We start from the raw sequence: 17,931 nt of genomic DNA, 5'->3' as shown, positions 1-17,931 counted from the left end.
GTGATATTGGCAAAAAGAAGGACCACATGGCTTTTGGGAAGAAATGCCGGTGGAGGCCGTCACAGTAGCCGGGTAGTCGTCATCATGATCACGATCATCATCATCATTGTCGTCGTCATTGTCGTCGTCGGCATTTGCCGTAATGATGAGGCAAATGACCGTTTTATTTTCGAAATTTACGCGCAGGCTCGGTTCGGCACCAGTGGTTAAAGCCACAACCCCAATAGCAAGTATCTCGCGGCCAGGCCTGAAAACTTGAAAAGACTACTTTCAGCTTATGAAAACAAAACATTGTCGTGTCAGTTCGCCTCCCGTAGTTGCATATGCAAATAATAGCAGATGTCAAATCTACAACTCCAAACTTCACTGTGATCAAATTATTACATGCAATAGAAATTCGGAGTAATGTTACGGTTTTCTTGGCGACTCTCATTGTTGCAGAATACTTTCTGCATGCGATGGTTACGGTAACATTTTCAGCAGCCATACGCCTGCCATGGCTGCCTATGCACATTTCGCAGATGGCTATTGGTGACATTGGCATGTTAACCGTGAGTTAAGTAATTGGGACAAGTCAATGAACTTCGGCGTGGCGATTTATATTTTTTATCAGCTAATTGTTTGTTAATTTCTGTTGGCAAAATTTTGATGAAACAAGTTACACCAGTTTTCGATTACCATACTCTTCCCCTAATTATCCGTGTATTCACAGCAGACGAGATCATCTCATCTTTATCACTTCAGTGTGAACTAAATAATTAAGCATGTAAATGTAACTGAGGCGAATATCATATTCGTATTGTCAGAAAATTATCACATAAGTGTTCGTCCATAGATATTTATCATAGAGGTGTTTAGGCGTGTTGCGCTGAGCATCCACGGTAAAGTTAGCTTTGCGTCCAGGCGCTATTGCTTGCGCACGGGAACAATTAACGAAACCATAGCCATACAAACCTTGCCTTAATTTATTGTAGAGACGCGATTTGAAAATTAAATATTATTTCACTCAGCGGAGGCGGATGACCAGAGCATTTTCGTGTGATACGCATCACACAATGGCTAGATTTAATTAATTATTAATTAATTGTAGGGTTTAACGCGCCGACGCAACGAAGGCGATGAGGCGCGCCGTAGTGGAGGGCTCCGGATTAATTTTGACCACCTGGGGATCTTTAACGTGCGCCGAAATCTCGCACACACGGGCGTTTTTGCTTTTTGCCTCCATCAGAAAAGCGGCCGCCGCGGCCGGGAATCGAACCCGCGACCTCGTGCTCAGCAGCGCAACGCCTTAGCCACTGAGCCACCGCGGCGGGTTCACAATGGCTAGAGAATTCACATGTAAAATTGTTTCTCTATATTTGGTAACGTTTAAATATGGCTTTGTTATTACGTAATCAAACTATGAAGGACTGTAGTTTTATTTCTGCGCACAAATGAAGTAACGCAGCAGAGCCCAAGCACACAAGATTGAAGCTTTAATGTTGGCTGTTCCAACCGCCTGGGCCCCTACAGGAAGCGACCGTCATCCGAGCGAGGCTTGAATAAGCAAGCACCCGTCTAAAAGGACTAGCAAGGACCGGTGAAGGTGTTGGCGTAGGCGTTGTGGACCCCTTAATACTTGATACTGGTGTTGTTGAGCCTTTGTTGAAGCTTAAAGTGCTAGGGACTGCTTGTGTTCGCAAAATCGCTTTTGTGAAGCAACGGCAAGTGACGTAGCTTCTATGTAACAGGTTGATGAAACCTCTGGTTCATAGTTCACTGGTGCGCCATCTTGTTCAAAAAGTTGATGAAGGCCATCCACTGTGCACTGTTTGATCGGAGAGGCAAGCCTTGAGAACATGCATAATAGAATTACGCCTTGGAAAGATACTCTGCTGCTGATGGTTTGCGTCAGCTTGGACAAACAGTATAGGTAAGAAAAGTACAAAAAATGGAAAGGGAACAGATGGAAGCATCTATGTTAGTGCGATATTCAATTGTAATCAAACTGGGGGGAGCGGGGTTCTCCTTGCTGCTTTAAAAGGGCTGATGTGACCGTCCCACAAGAATAGAGACGAACAATGACTGCAAGTAATGACCTCTTCATACCAGTGCTCCTGGCTCTGACGTGAAGACGGATGCTTCACCATGTGGCATTGTCTTCGCTCGACATTTCATTGCGAAAATTTTGGTGGGTGAAAATTTTACCAAATGTCCCCTTTGGACTGAGAAGTGAACTACGTAAATAGAAGAACAGTGAAAACATGTGACTGTATCAAATTTCCAAGAATGGTTCTCGGCTTTGAACGCAGAAAGAGATAGCCATTCTACTTGTGTTCTTTATAACAAGCGTAAGGTCTTGGGGTGTAGTATTTGCTGGATTTTCTGTTCGCATAGTAGGTAAAGGCAGTATATATAATATGTACCGGACAGAACGGTGTCTTTTCTGGGATTATACGCAGCGAGTAAGTAGCCAGACAGTTTGATTGTGCTTCGAAATTGTTTGACTCCTACTCCAGCATGCTGCCGAAGTACAAGAATGCAGAATTTATGACGGTGGCGGCTAGGTAAAATTACTTCAAAAAGTAGGGAACATTTATGCGTAAGTAAGTGAATGTGTCAGAGTTTTTGAGTTAGCAATGACCGAGGGGCTTCGCCCCTAAAAATAGTTTCATAATAGAAGCATTGAAACCAAGAGCTTCCGGATTCCTGAACCTTGCATAGCATAGGCCGTAAATAGTTGATATGTTTCAAAATTAATTCGCATTGTGCCTTCTGCCTGTCTTACTTATTTTATATTAGAAAATCGCAGTATTCTTAAACAGGTTAAATACAAAGCAGTGGTCTATATTAGACCGAATAAACAAGCTAAACTGGTTTTTGAAGAATACCTTGAACTAATTCATTTCACGCCATTTTCAAAATAGAGCTGCTCATATTTCCAGTTTTCCACTTTATTTTTGTTAAAAAGAGTATTATCTAACACAACCTTTGTTTACTTGATTTCAGGTTAAATGACATTAACTAGGACCACTGCTTTTCTTGGTTTACTGTTTGCAGCAAGTGAGTACAGTTGTAACAAAGACAGTACTTTGCATCATATCACGTGGAACGCGCGCCAAACGAATCGGTATTGGCTATAATGCTGCAAAGAAAACAGTCGTGGGTACCAGCGGTGTTATAAAAATTGACTGCAAATGCACGTGCATGGAAAGTTAAATCCCGTTATTAAGCAAATAAAGCAGCGCGGGGCTTTAGTAGCTTGAGAAAAGTAATAAGAACCCAAACAAACTCCTCTATCTGCTGTAGACACAATCAGTACAAACTCTATGCTATTTTGCCGAGATCTTCGCAAGTACAAAGGTGTTGTAACAAAGGCATTTCCATTTTCTTCTGGTAATGCGGAAGCGAATTTCAAAATTAAACTACTGTATGGGGGCGCCACGAATGAAGTAAGCGTACAATTGAGCACGCAAACAAGCAAGATGCTGTCCGGAGTGTTACGACGGATACGAATATATAGCAAGAAGATCGCACTTCTAGCCTGTGGGTTCGTGCGTCGCTCTGTTGTTTGCGTACGAGATAAAATCCTAAATGAAGTGTTGGTAGGGCGTTTGCATCTCTACGCTCATGACAACCAGCAACGTATTATGCTAAGGTGCGATCTATACTAGGCCAAAAGAAGCGTTCCTGTGTGGGATGTACGGGTCGCGCCGAGCCCAGATGATCGGTAATAACATCATCTCGCATAGTACGCATAATGACTGAAGGCAAACTTGTAGGCACTCCAAGAAGAAAATGGTCGCTCCAAGATATCTAGTTCGATTCCCAAAGCAGTTAGTGTCGTATAAAAAAGCTGCCGGAAGCATTTGAGTAACTGGCAGCTCGAAAAACCGTTTGTATGCTGGGATAATGCCTGCACGCGGACCAGTACAGTATCCACCTGGACGTTGTGCCCATCGTACTGAAATCGCATCACAAAGACAACGTAGACGAGTCTGACAAACTAACCCTCGCAGAATTAGGTCCATGAACATGTCAAGTGTTCCCAGACCATTGCATAAATCATACAGTATAAGTGTAAAATAAAAAAATCCTCCGTCGCATGCCCCCGCGCGATGGACACGTGCAAATGCAGAGCATAGTGGGGTTCCGTGGTGTTGGTGTTGTTGGTGTGGTGGTGGTGGTGTGGGTTGAGAGTGAAGAGAGAATCGTAAGTACGTAAAGTCAAGTTATTATTTTATTGGCATCACTGCGATTCTTATTATTTTATTATATTATATTCCGCTTTATATTCCTAGCGCGTGTGTTAGAGGGAGAGGGGATGGAGAGAGAGAGCGCTATCACGCCACCGTCACGCCAGCACCTGCTGTTGCTACGGTGCTTGCAACGGCGGAGCGCGGTCAACTACGAAGCTTCGCGCGCTGCACATGTGCTGCAAGCGTACTGCGGTGAGAGGAACAGTGGGGGAGAGGGCGCACCTGCGCGCTGAGCTGTTGCGGACGGACGGCGGACGCTACATTTGAGTTAAAGAAATGCTCTGCATTTAAAACAGTGTCAGGAGTTACGAAAGCCGTTTTTTTTTTCTTCTGCGGACGTTCCACCGAGATTTCCCAATATCTGGATCGTAGGTCCATGGATAAAAAGACGCGAGTGCAGACAGTCAATTACGTCGTGTATTCGAAAAAATTCCCCCGCACCTCCCCGAGGGGGATTGTGAGGATGCAGAAATGCATTGGGTGCACCGATGAGTGTGATGCGATTAATGGCGAAGAGAGAGGCGAGAGTGTGAGCGTAATCATGTATTTTTTTTCTTTTTCCACACCCGTCATTTCCGCTTCGTTATAGAGAAGCGTCTTCGAGACCGCGTTGAGCGCAACCGCCAACTGCAGAGAATCGTTCACGTCAAAGTCGTCGGGAATCGTTTCGAACTCGCCGTCAGCATTATCGACGTCGTTCCTCTCGTTCGCCACCTCTCGTTCCTCTCGTTCCTGCGGTTCCTCTCGTTTGCCGCCGTCATCGAAGTGATCGAGCCGACTCCAATCGACCCGAACGTTGATGGCGCGATACCGCGGGGTGTGTTCCAGGTGCTTGAGCTAAGCCAGGATGTTGCCGCGCTTCACCAACCCGCGCTTGTACGTTGCCGGACTCATCAGCCTCCGCTTGATGTGAACGTCGAACGCAACGTCCTCGGGTACCATGCCAGGAAGGCACCGCACAACCTTCGATACGTCGATGGGCACGTTCACCGCCTGTCCCTTGATTCCAAACTGTCCGTTGCCTCGAGTCAGCCGCCTGATGCTCATGAAGGGGAGTCGAGGCGCGATGAGCCGCTCTTCGACCGGGTTCATATCGGGAAGATGCGCCGGCCGAGGAGGATAACGGTAGCCAAAACTCACGCAGCCCTCCACTTGGTTGGTTAGTTGGAACCAAAAATCAGTGGCGCGTACCCACTCTGGGAGATTGGCCAAGTCAGATTGGGGAAACTGGTCAAGAATTCAAACTAAGGGTAAAATAGAGCTGTGAAGTGTGAGGGAAGTGATGTTGGCAATTTTGAGGGGAAAAAAAACTATAATATACTGAAGTAAAAACAGATACTACACGTACCAGAGAAAGAAAGTACGAAGTGTCTCTTTTAACAGGGTAGGCGACCGGATTGTGAAATAAAAGCGTGAAGGGCGCGACAAACATCCCCGTGGCAGAAACCTAAACCCGATGCCCCAAATGACAGTAAATTCGATACCGACAAGGAAAGACCCAGGCGCCGGAGGGGAACCTCCAGGAATCGATTTCGGATAGAGGAGAACCGCCGGGAAGACAGCAGGAAATGTTCGATTGTCTCCTCCTCTTGACAAAACTCACATTGGGCCGAAGGTGCTATGCGTGCACGGTGAAGGTAGAAATTCAAATTGGGCACTCGGCAGCGAAAGCTGGTCAATGTGACGTCGCACAATCGCGACTGCACAACATCACTCTTCCACGCATACCGGAGGTGCTCAATTTCTGGGCATTCAGAGATACTGTCTGGGTGCAGGCTGTCCAACGAGCTATACCTGCGAAACCGGGATGCAACAACTTCGGCTATGGGGGGCACAGCATTAACCAGCGGTCCATTCAATGTCACACCCGCCAGATAATCAGCGGTTTCATTAAGGTGGATACCCCTGTGTCCTGGAACCTCCACTTCGCAGCTTAGTTGTTGTTGTTGTTGTTCCTTCACAAAATAGCGCATACCCAATCAGGGGATCGGCCAAACATCAGTTGCTAATTCGAATGAGGTTGCTGCCTAGGTGGATGATTCGAGGAAAGTTAGATCTTCTCCTTCTTCTTCTTCAGCGGTTCCCCTACGGGAAGATGACGATGGTGGTGGAACGCGAAGCTATCTCGTGATGGATTGTTTGGTAGGCCAATCCCTAGGGGCATCATGCCACAATCATCATCAGACGCCTGCGGACGCCGGCCAAGGGACGCACGACAACCCCCGACTATAATGCATTTCTGCTAAAAGCAGGTATACGTCTTCCTTCGTTATGGAATTTAGGCGTCCATAGTCCATGCAAAATCGCCAGGAACAGTCTTTTTTTCTTGACAAGGATAACCGCTGCAGCCCACAAACTAGATGACTATTGTATCACAGCTTGTTGTCACATTTCCTTTTTCGACCTGGTCTGCAATAACGCTACGTTCATATGGGGCGACTCGGCATGGCTATGTGACGCGCACGTGAAGACGAAATTGGAGTGTTGGTGGCGCCTTTGGAAAAGTCAAATAAGGGGGCTTGTCGGGATAAAACGTTTGCCACCATAGCCCGCTCAGCTGAAGAGAGTGTTTCGTCAATCATACTCCGAAATTTTGAATCAGGCGCGCAAGTGGCAAGTTGGCGCTGACTTACGCAAACAAAAGTGATAGATGCGCTCACACCAGCCTCAAAACCCTCAAGTTTGTGCCTCTAGGAAAGCGGCGCAGTTCAACGCCCACAAAAAACTGTGGCCACAATTTATGCGATTAAAAAATCGCGGTAACAAAACATCATTTTCTGTATAGTTTCCGGCAGTCGCCTCGAGTAAAGCACCAAGGAAGCGTCACTGATGCCCGAAGCCGTCACCGGGACAGGATATGCTGTGTGTGCCAGCCGAACCACCTCGTCACGGACAACCACACCACTTTTATGATCTGGAGTTCGTTCGTCAAGCCAGGGAAAGAGAACGCTGTTCACTGAACGTTCACGTGCACCACTGTCGACGGTTACACCGCAATTCCGCAGGACGTCGATCTCGAGGATCGTGGGTGTAGAAAGAGGAAGCACCGGGAATTCCACTGTAAAGGTTTTCTCGGCCACAAAGACGTACACGCTGCAGCAACCATAGCAGGGAGCCCTTCGCCATTACCTCCCCGGAATGAAAGTTTTTGGCCCCAGCTTAAAATTGCTTTATGACTGTGATGGACGCGTTTGCCTTGTAGGTGTGTGACGCGTGTGAATGGCAGTCGAGAGGCCAAGAGAGAAGAAAATATATTGGCAGCGTTGCGAGAAAGCGAGAAAGCGTAAAAACAATACAATGGCGAACCACAAAAGCAAAAACAAAATACACGAGCCCAATATCTTTAACTAGAGTTCAAGTAAGGGAACAAATGTTCTCACAACCGCCGCGCAGGTAGATGTTTGGCGGAGTCGAGGACAGATCGTCGCGAGTCCCGGTCGCAGTCGAGCGTTGGCCGTCTGTCGCCAGCTCTGACAGAGCGAGACAGGAGAAGTTTCACCACGCTCTACGTGGCGGGTGCAGGGGTAGTTCCGCCCTGCCCCCAGGGTCACTCCCCGGTCACGCAGGGTCACTCCCCGGTCGTCTGCGGGCCGCGCACGCGTTTGCGGGCCCCGACTCACTCACCTCAAACCACTGCAACTCTCACTGGACCAGCGGAGTGGCGGGTCCACCCCCGGTCCTCTTCGCTAGTCAGCTACCAGTCTCCGCTGCCGCCCGAACCGTGTTCTAAACCTGGACCGTTTCGCCTTCATACACGTCTTCAGGCAGCAGCGCGTGGTTCACTTTTCCCACTTTTGTGGCCAATCCTGACAGCGACCAAGTCGTTTCTGAAGCACATTTATCATTAAAGAAACGGTCGCTCCAGTGCCCACTTGATACATTGTTCAAACGTCCTAAATAAAACTTCAACATTTTCTCCACACGCACAGGAATAAGCTTCTCTATAATGGACTGTCCAGTGACCTCACCCCCATCTGCCACACCGGTTTGATTTCCTGGTGGCAGTGACAACGGGTGGTGGTGATGCGATGGTGACGACAATTTCTGGTGGATTTTGAGGGGCCTCAAGCTGCGATACAATGCAGGATAACTACTTCGCTGTGCAGATTGTCCTTACGGGGTCGGAAATACGCTTCTTGGTGAAGGTGGGTCAGGCGTGTGTGAAATACGTCGAGGAAACATGTCCGGGGCTTTGTATTTTGGCGGCTCCACTCCACATTACAGAGTCGCTTGATGTGCCTTGTCACGTAATATCGTTCACGTCACATCTTGCCGCTCAAAAGCCGCATTTTGCAGATTTGCATGATAGGCACGATGACCAACCTCGTAGGTTTGCGTAGTACGCTTGTAGAGGTGGCTCATAATAGTTGGCACTGTGGTGAAAACGAAAGCCGCCTGGACGCCGAAAGTGTGCTCCATATTATAGGGAACATTAAAACTTCCTTGGGCAAGTTGCGAACGAAAGCTTGCAGCATTATTGGATGCGTTCATGCATTCAGTGCGGACGCAAGGGCATCGGCACGCAGCATCGTTTACCGCGGCGTCTTCAGTCAGACAGTCAGCCGCAGCTGTTCACGGCAAAGTTACCGTATGGTAGATGCTAGGTCGACAGTCTGCGCTCTAGCTACGCTTGCCACAGTAGTTGCGTTGGATAGGCGTCAGACTTTGCAGTTATGCGACGTGATTGTAGCGCTTCGAACGGGCTGCAACGCTGAATTACGCCCAATGCAATGTTTCAATGCTCTTGCTGATGACAAAAGCGTACACATCTGCAGTTTCCTTCCGTACACCACCTGGTCGTCCTCAGCAATTGCGGCTGTAGCCACTCTACACAGCGTGACGCTTTCGTTATTGTAGGTGGTGCATCCTTCCCTTGAGAGCTCGTTTTATTGCAGAACCGTCTTGTCCACCTGTTTTTTCTTTGCTAGAGCATTACCAAGACATCCCTTCTTTAGCTCTACAAGCCGATCACACGGAGAAAACTTCAACTCGTGGTTTCGAAACCACAACTGGACTTCCTTCAAACAAAACACGACGTTTGGAAGTCGCGTTGTCGCACCCGAACCGCTGTACTTGCTCACCAGTTAGGAGTAGATGAGCCTTCTTTACATGCCATCCCCGGCATTACCCACGAAGGTACGGGGCTCTCGGTGTTGATAACATGGGGCCGGTCAAGTGGCTGAATGCCTCCGGTTATCGGACTCTCCCTCATTCGAAGCGGCGAAAAAACCGCAAGGCGGCCGCTGCAGTGAAGTTCCTGCGACTAAATGTCTGGTGAAAAGTACCCCGCAGCTAGGCCAACACTGTTACGTAGAATGGGGAGTTTATTTCCTGAACAGTACGGAGAATCTTACACGAGAACACACAGCTCTCGAAAGACCAGCATAGCCGAGGGAGCTTCTTCCTCTTTCACTATTGCAGTGATCGCCCATTCGCAATGACAATGCATATGCTAATTGAACCGTTACAATAATATTAAAACAAGGCTATAAATCAAGCTCAAGTTGAACTTAAGCAAACCTCACATGGTGGGGTAATAAGGAAGATTGTTTGATCAATACAGATATTGGTAAACAAAACATGTTCTACGGAAATGCATCGGCTTTTTTCAGGTTTGCGCAATTACATCTTATGCCCTAAATGTCAACCAACGGTCGGGATTATACACTTGCCTTAGCTGCGTCGCAATATGTCTATTATTTTCTGAATTTTCACACACGCTGGCTAGTTTTAGTGTCTTTAAAAGTCTTTCTTGTGGGGGTTGGTTTGATTCTTTCATTAGTGTTTAGTGCAATTTTCCTGAATGTTAAAGTACTAAAAACACTAGTACTAAGTTAATGTTACGGCTGTGAATATTACCGCATTACCAACAATCACGCATTTTTTCCCAGGCCTTCACTTGCCGGATGCCTCAAAAGATGTGAAGAATGCGAATCCTACTCAATATTGCCCATAAGGTCGAAAGTCACTGGAGGAGTAAGTGTGCAACACTTGCAGGATTTTCTGAATTTCTTCTGGAGTCATACTTATTGCTTTAGGGGCGTTCATCGACCCTCAGTAAGCCAGACATGGGAGTTATCGCGAGAGTTGGGACAGGCGCGTCCGGTAATCATGCTGAATTTTGACACAAAATTTATTTATAGGCCCTTTTGCACCAGCAAAACAGATATTTGACATAATTTTTGGAGAGAAAAATTTCTGTATATTAAAACATTCCCAAACCTGGCTTTCGTGGAAGGCGCATTCGATAAATCGGGTGAAATTCGTATCTCTTACACCTATAAAGCGCGAACTATTGCAGCTATTGCCGCAGGTTTGTTTTATGCGGAGACTTGGTATGCTGTCAAATGAGTGCACCTCCTCATTTTTTTTATTTTTGGAATAAAAGTATTTTTAAGGAAATTACAAACTTGACAAGATTTTAAAATTGCCAAATGATTGGGCCCTGTTTCTCTGCATCTGCAGAAGCAAGCTAGTTCCATTTTTTACTATGATTCCTCCATTATTTTCCAATTATTTTTGTCAATGTTAGTTTATGCTGCAATAATGGTTCTGTATAAAAAGTACGCTTCATTGCAGGTCAGTTGCGCATTTTGGTATAATTTGAAAACTATATAAGAAAGGCAATCTTATATTTTATTTATTGTTTCACGAATTGAAGGCAAATTTGTGCTCTATCACAAGCTTGAAAAACTTGTCGCCCAATTCTTGTTCTTTTGTAGCTATAGAGCACCAAATTTGAGCTGGTACCTGTATTGCGCAGATATAGTAGAGTGATCGGCAGAAACCTTTTCACTGCAAGATATTGCGAGAAATGGCCAGTACAGCGAAAAAACGATTTAAGTAAAAAAGCGATGCTTCTGCTTCCTTCAAATGAACTGTGAATAAAGTATGCAGCAATTTAACATACAGTAAAAAGGCTTTCCAAATGTATTGCTGAAGCTAGCGCACTCACATTTTCTCAATTCTTAATGCACTTCAAGCTGTTGCTGTGTGTTCCTTATGTAGACGCACTCACATTAACAGAAATCTTAAGATTACCTCAGGCCTCTCGGAAGGAGACTGCGGTGTCCAGGATATGCGCCAACGCAGTCCAGCTTCAGATGATTGACAGTTGCACTAGTTCTAAGTGGCTCTTGAAGGTACTGGAATTGACATGGGATGAAGAAAGAATATGGCGACAACAGCGCTGTCATCTTCCTGTTTTTTTTCTTCTTGAGTGCGTGCCAGGTTGCACTTTTCAATATGGTTCAGTATAGATTCAAGCGTCAGGGAGATTTTCTGCATTTCTTCCAGCGGAAAGCGACAAGCATTGAATGGCGGCGGCTCGTCTGCTTGGTTCGTTTCACTCCGATATGATCTTTCTGTTTCTCCGCAAAACGGAAAGCTGGCGTTGAAACAAAAAAGGACCGTGATTATTGGCGCATTCACAGATAACACGAGGTACCTTCAAACAGCTTTCCAAGCAGCCAAGGGGTTATGGATGATCATGGCGTGCAGCTATTCAGGCTCGTCAGAAGGTTTCCTACGGCCAAAGGAAAGTATGGCAAGAAGCACATGCTTCGCGACGATGATTTAAACACGCAAAAAAGAGCATAACAAAGGAACTTGCGCACCGTGAGAGATCCGCGCACTATCATGTTAAAGCTCCGCCTCCCTTAATTAAACCACCACTACCGAGGTACGAATTTAGTGTGGAAGAGCAGGTTCCGCCGTTCAAGGAACATACCGGTGGTTCTTCAGACACGTCAGCATTCGAAGAAGTATTTGCTCCTGTGCATGTAGTTGCTACGAAGCTGACCAGGCATGTTCATAGTTCAGAAATGTCATCCCTAAGCAACCGCTCAACTTGAAGCAACGCTGTTCCACTTCCTACTACAGGAAAGAGCTCCAAGGCACTGTTAAAATCATCATCATCATCATCATCACCACCACAGCTTATCTACGCCCACTACAGGGCAAAGGCCTCTCCCATTTTTCCCCAATTTATCCCCGAAAAGTCCTTGATCTCCTCTGCCCATATAACTTCGTGCCACCCCATGCAACGCTTGCCTACTCTAAGGATCCACTCTGTTACCCTTAATTACCCAACGGTTATCTTGCCTTCGCAATACATGCCCTGCCTAGGACAATTTCTTCTTCTTAATTTTTATTTATACGTCCTTAACACGCGTTTGTTCCCTTAACACGCGTTTTTTCCCTTAACACGCGTTTGTTCCAGAAATCGCGCATAATCGTTCTCTCTCAACTCGACCGCGACGAACGCGACGAAAGCTTCGCGCTCTCTGCAGGAGAGGAGGGCAGTTCGCAGCATTTTCTTCTGCGGCCTTCGATATGTCACAGGCCGGGAAGTTTTCTCATTTTCTCATCAACGTAGAGGGGTCTACGTCTGGTATGGTGCCTCAAAAAAGCAGGCACACCTGCCTGCTCGCACTGGTGGGGCGTTTTTGAAGCAATAAGCGTTTGTTGTCGTGTTGTCTTATTTAAAGAAAAGTATTCAACTCATCACTAAAACTCCGCGCGCACTCAAAACATAAAATAAATGGCAAAACTGTGCGTACAGGTTCCGGCACAGACGAGGTTCGTGCACAGTCCTCACGACGGAGGATCGTCACAGGAAATGTGAGAAATATGCCGCAAAGTTGACCAGTGACCGCCATTCGAACCGCCATGGCCTCAATGACGTCGTTTAGGCCGTACCAGGGCTGCATAATGAGGAGAATTGAAGAGAGAGCGGTAGCTTTTTCCGCGTTTTTCAGAGCGATTTGCGCGCTCACCGCTTCACGTGGACGTTTAATATTTGGTTCAGGTATTCCTGGCAGTGTAAGCGAAACGTCGCGCAGGTTTCTTGCACTGTTCAAAAAGTGTTGCAGGGTCCCTTTAAGGCGAAAAAGCGGTGTGAAGACAATATTCAAGCGAGTTTTTTGTATCCAGCTTCTAGGTGTTTTTTTACGCCATCCTGCCAATCTTCCCTTCCTCCTTTGTTACATATCTGAAATTTACTCATTCGCTATCCTCCCTCTCAGCCTAACAATCCCTGCCTCAATCCTCCTTTGGCCCCTTCCCCTGCGATTTGTTTTTTGTTTTTCTTAACCCCTGTTTTTCTTCTTCTCCTCCACGCGTCTTTTCATAACAGTTTCCCCTACCTTGAATGTGAACATCTTCAACAGAACTCTGTCTGGTTGGGTTAACCTTGAGGAAAAGGCGAATACACCAACCAAGGGCGTTTATTCAAAGGGCACCCAACGTTTCGGAGTCTATTTGGCTCCTTCATCAGGGGTGAGTGCATACGGAAAGAAGCAGCGGTTAGATATGGTGTCTTCGTTTTCTTTTTTCTTTTTACTGGAATCTTGCCCTTGCGCGTCAGAGGCCGTGGGCGTAGATGACGGGAAGGGCTCCGAGGAATCTATTCAGGCCTTGCCGGATCCCTTGTATGTGCCAAAACTCAAGGAGTAATCTTTGTGAGTAATTGTTTTCGATGCCAATCACGGGCGCGCCGTCAAAGTTAATCCTGTGCTCAGCTTTTTCTCAGTGCTCGGCGAATGCACTGCGCTGAGTGTCCAACTTGCGAACGTCGTTTTTGTGTTGACGGGGGCGTGCCGCAAAGTTTCTGGGGTCCCCAACGTAACTAGCGGGGCGTTGCCAGCAATTTTGTAGACGACCCTTTGGGCTTTTCCTTTTGGCGGCCGCTCTTTAGGTCGAGGTATGAGCCGTCCAAGAGGTGACATTGGCGTGTGGGAGATGACAAGGCCTTCCTTGCGAAGAATGCGGGATAATGTTTCACTCGTTCCTTTAACATAGGGGAGGGAAATACGGGCGGGCCGGCGCGTGGAGAAAGAGAGTTGGGGGGGGGGGGGGGTGTGGGGAGGGCAGACGGCGGACACAAGAGAGGGGTTGTCGACCGGCGGCGTCAATTCAGAGGAATTTTCTTGGTTGCAGCCCGATCGAGGAAGACGGCGTTTGACGCGTCGTTTGAAGTTGCTCGTGTATCCATTAGTCTTCTGGCCAGCAATTACGGCTTTACTTCTTTATTCCGGTCCTCTTTTGTTGAGCATACACCTCTGGCTCTAATTAAGAGAGCTGACACTACAGATGATTTTTCGGAATTTGGGCGGGAATTTTTTGCCCTCTTATTCCTGCGACCAACGCAAACTTTCCCTCAGCTCTTCCCGACACTTTGTATGCCCCAAACTCATTTGCACACCACCCCTTTCCTTTCATTTGTTTCCGAATTTTTCCAGGACCATCCCCATCCTGCAGTACTCTATCCCTCTCCCATTACTCTTTCGCAAGTTACACCAGCTTTATTTTGAGCTTAGTATATCCAGACGTAAATTGTTTATGAGAGAAAGCAAGATCCCCATCTTGAGTATGATCGCTTTTCCATGCATGTTGCCTGGGGTCGTTGGTCTTATTGAATTCTTCGTAGGTCACCGTGTAAAAGCTGTCTACCATTAGAGATAGCACGAATACAGGTGAAACCGCAAGTACAAGACCGAGATTATCCTATGAATTAGCCATGAAATGGACTAAATAAACTATTTACCCACAACCTAAAGTCGATTGTGAGCCCTAATTTCCTAGTTGTTCTCTGTATTGCCACATTCGCTTGAATCATGTGACAGAAGAATTATTCCAGATAATAGATAAAAGAGAGTGATCAGTGTAAGGTTTGTTTTGAGGGGCATGGGGAGAGAAAAAAGATTTCACTTCAAAAGAGAGTATTGGTTCGGGCGAGTTCGTACATAGCGACTCTGTGAGTTAGCGTCAACTTACGTTAGCGCTCTGTGTGTCGTCTTCTGAGTTCCTGTCCTCGTCTTTGCTGCGCTTCGATACTTCACTTCAAGAGGTAGCTCTGTGCCTAACCTGTGTTTAAGTGAACACTGTTAATTAAGATTTTCCAAACAAAACGTACTTCAGTAACGAGCTTTTTGAAGCCTTTGTGCCTTGGCGAAAGCTGCATGTTTGCTTTCTTTCACTGCCTGACAATGATGCTGCTATATGCATTTTTCGGAAATGCTTTTTTAGTAAATACATTCATTCATCTTTTTCTGTTCTTTGAAGGGAAATGGAACGATCGCTGTTTATAACTGCACCTGCAAAAATGGTAGGAGGATGCACGCTAATGGAACAAAATGTCTGGTAAGAATATTAACAGTCTTAAATACAAATACAAACATATTGCAATGCAAATTGAGTGCCGCGTCCGATACTGTTCACTTGTACGCCGATTAAAAAGAAATTATTGTGCCGCTTTATTTTTAAGACAGGCAAACCAACTTACTTATAATCACATGTTTATAATCATCCTCTGTCGCTATACAAAACCCACTGACGGGAAACTTGAATTATCTCAGGAAATTGATCAGAGCAACTACAACTGCGCTAAAGAAATTTAATATGATTGCTATTGTGCATCTATGTTTATCCTCGATGATTCTGGGATAAGCAATAAATGGTCATGTCCAAATTGCTGTGGGAAGGCTCTTCAATACAAAAAATAAATTCCCTATTACGCGGAAATCCATAGTGTGCGTCCACAGCCTTACTTTCAGAAATGAATCACGGGGAGAGACAATAAATATAAAAGCTAACAGAGTTACTTCTCATCGTAGTTCTGGACCTATGGCCTACGCAAGGCGAGTTGAGCCTGCATCTCTTCGCCACTGCCTATTTTCCCCAAAAATATTCTCTATTAAGCCGAAAGGCAATATCGGCCATTCCATTTCCACCACTACTTACAAATATGTGCATATATGCACCGGGTGAGTGCTATATTGAACAAAACTGACATGACCATGAGTATTAGGCTGCGAATGAAATATTACTCTGTAATTATGAACGGGCTGTTGTCATTACAACTGTAGGGAATATCACCAGTTACTGAACTGGCGAAGAAAAATCCTTAAAATGCGTCTTAAAGAGAGAAAGGTAACAAAGGAGCTGAGTGGTGATCTGCGGCATCGCATGTGATTGCGTGCTCAAAATCGCACTGTAATTAAAAAACACGCGCCCGTCCGTCTAACGACAACGATGGTTGAACACGAAACTTTCTCGTGACGGATTCTTTGGATGGCGAATCCCACACGGCTACTATGTGCTACTCTGGAGATAAGCGCCCATTTTTTAGAGATAGAGAGAAAGAGAGAAAAGCAAACGGAAAGGCAGAGAGGTTATCCAGGCTTAGAGCCCGGATTGCTACTCGACACTAGGGAAGGGGTGTGCAGGGGATGAAAGAGAAGGCAGGCAAGAAAGAGGGGAAAGGAGTAGGGCCGGGCACACACTTTAGTCCCTTTGCGGGCACTATACGCCTCGAGCTTCGCGATCGCTGCGCCGCCTGCCGCCGCTTCTCCGCGGCGTTGACGGAAAGTGCGCCGCGTGGCTTGTAGGGGCTCGTGCAGTGTTTTGGTTCTGTTTCGCTTCTTTTCGCCTTTCCGCGCCCTAAAAAACCTCGTTATGATGACGTCTATAAGCAAAGAGTACGTTTAGGTCACTGAAAAAGCAGCTGCGTGTTCGCGGATAACGCGATCGCCTGCAAGACCCACACGCGGAGACGCGGTTCTGCGCGCATCGTCGCCGCTCTTCCGGAAGTCGGAAACAGCATATGACCCCTGTCCCCTCCAAATACGTCAGCCGCAGATGAATTCTACTGTCGCCTCGTTTAGACCTGATACTGGCACAGGGAGAGGTTGGCTTCATTTTTAAGCGTGGACAAAGAATGCGGCTTCGTTTCGAATACATACGTCGCAGAAAAATATGTTTCGGGGACGTGATTAACCAATCCCGGACAATAACGTATGCCTTTTATAAGAATATAAACCATGCGAAAATTTTAAGTATGTTCCAAGGCTGTACGTTGTTAAATATGTGCCCACACACGCCTTATAGCAAGAATCAAGGCACTCTAATATGAAAGCACGGAAAAATACATGCTGCGCAAGTGCGGAAGAAACACAATAGCTCTAACCGAAAGGAAAAAAAAAACACACTGCAGCTTCTGACATGCTAAACACGTTCGTCAAAACTAAAGCCAGGTAGAGCTCACCAGACCAACTATACGCGAAATGCACTGCTATTTCGCGAGACATAGGGGGGGGGGGAGGGAACGGGGACGCTGTGTACAAATGCAGAGCGGAATCAAGCAATGAACGTTTTAGTAATCACACACACAAATCTCGCGTTCACTGTCGCTTTGTTTTTCGACTTCAGTGAACTGCTGATCGTTCGGCGGACGCATTTTTGGAAGTATACAGGGTAGGCAGTTCACAAGCGATGAAAGGTGTCGTTTGAAGAGTGTGGTATGTGATAAGGCCCTCTGATTTCAGTTTCTCCTTTGTTCTGCAGGCTCCCTGTGCCATGTGACGATATTTCGAAGAAGAGTTTAGTCGCGGACGCCGATTATATTATAAGCCCGTCTACGCGCTGCTCGCAGAGGGTATACGTAGCAGATGGATGTTTGCGGGCCCTCACCTCCCGATAAGACGACTCTTTGTCGTGTGCTGATCCCCGAGTATAATTATGCATTATCCGTCGTACTTACGTTCATTATTCCCGAAATTAACACACACTGGATTGTAAATGGGGGTGATCAATTCATGAGGTATGATATTGGCAAACGTAACTGGCGTGCCGTCAGGTATCAATGTTCCGATGAATATGTAAGCGCACAAAATTGATGTGCTTCGCAGTGTAT

The 17,931-nt window shown here is 46.5% G+C and overlaps 1 long non-coding RNA gene across 1 annotated transcript in view; it reads left to right on the top strand.

The window, feature by feature from the left end:
* Positions 1-2,988: 2,988 nt before the first annotated feature.
* The window catches only part of LOC144173464 (uncharacterized), a 28,443-nt gene continuing 13,500 nt past the window's right edge, over positions 2,989-17,931 (top strand). The window contains exons 1-3 of the long non-coding RNA XR_013323282.1: positions 2,989-3,042; positions 10,130-10,214; positions 15,303-15,380. This is a non-coding gene — a long non-coding RNA (uncharacterized LOC144173464). The remainder of the gene's footprint in view (positions 3,043-10,129; positions 10,215-15,302; positions 15,381-17,931) is intronic.

This window comes from Haemaphysalis longicornis, unplaced genomic scaffold (genome assembly GCF_048455015.1).
Source record: "Haemaphysalis longicornis isolate Haplotype H1 unplaced genomic scaffold, Haemaphysalis longicornis Haplotype H1 scaffold_3, whole genome shotgun sequence".
In the NCBI taxonomy this organism is placed as follows: domain Eukaryota; kingdom Metazoa; phylum Arthropoda; class Arachnida; order Ixodida; family Ixodidae; genus Haemaphysalis; species Haemaphysalis longicornis.
The sequence above is the reverse complement of the archived record's forward strand: the minus strand, read 5'-3'. Positions and strand labels throughout refer to the sequence as shown.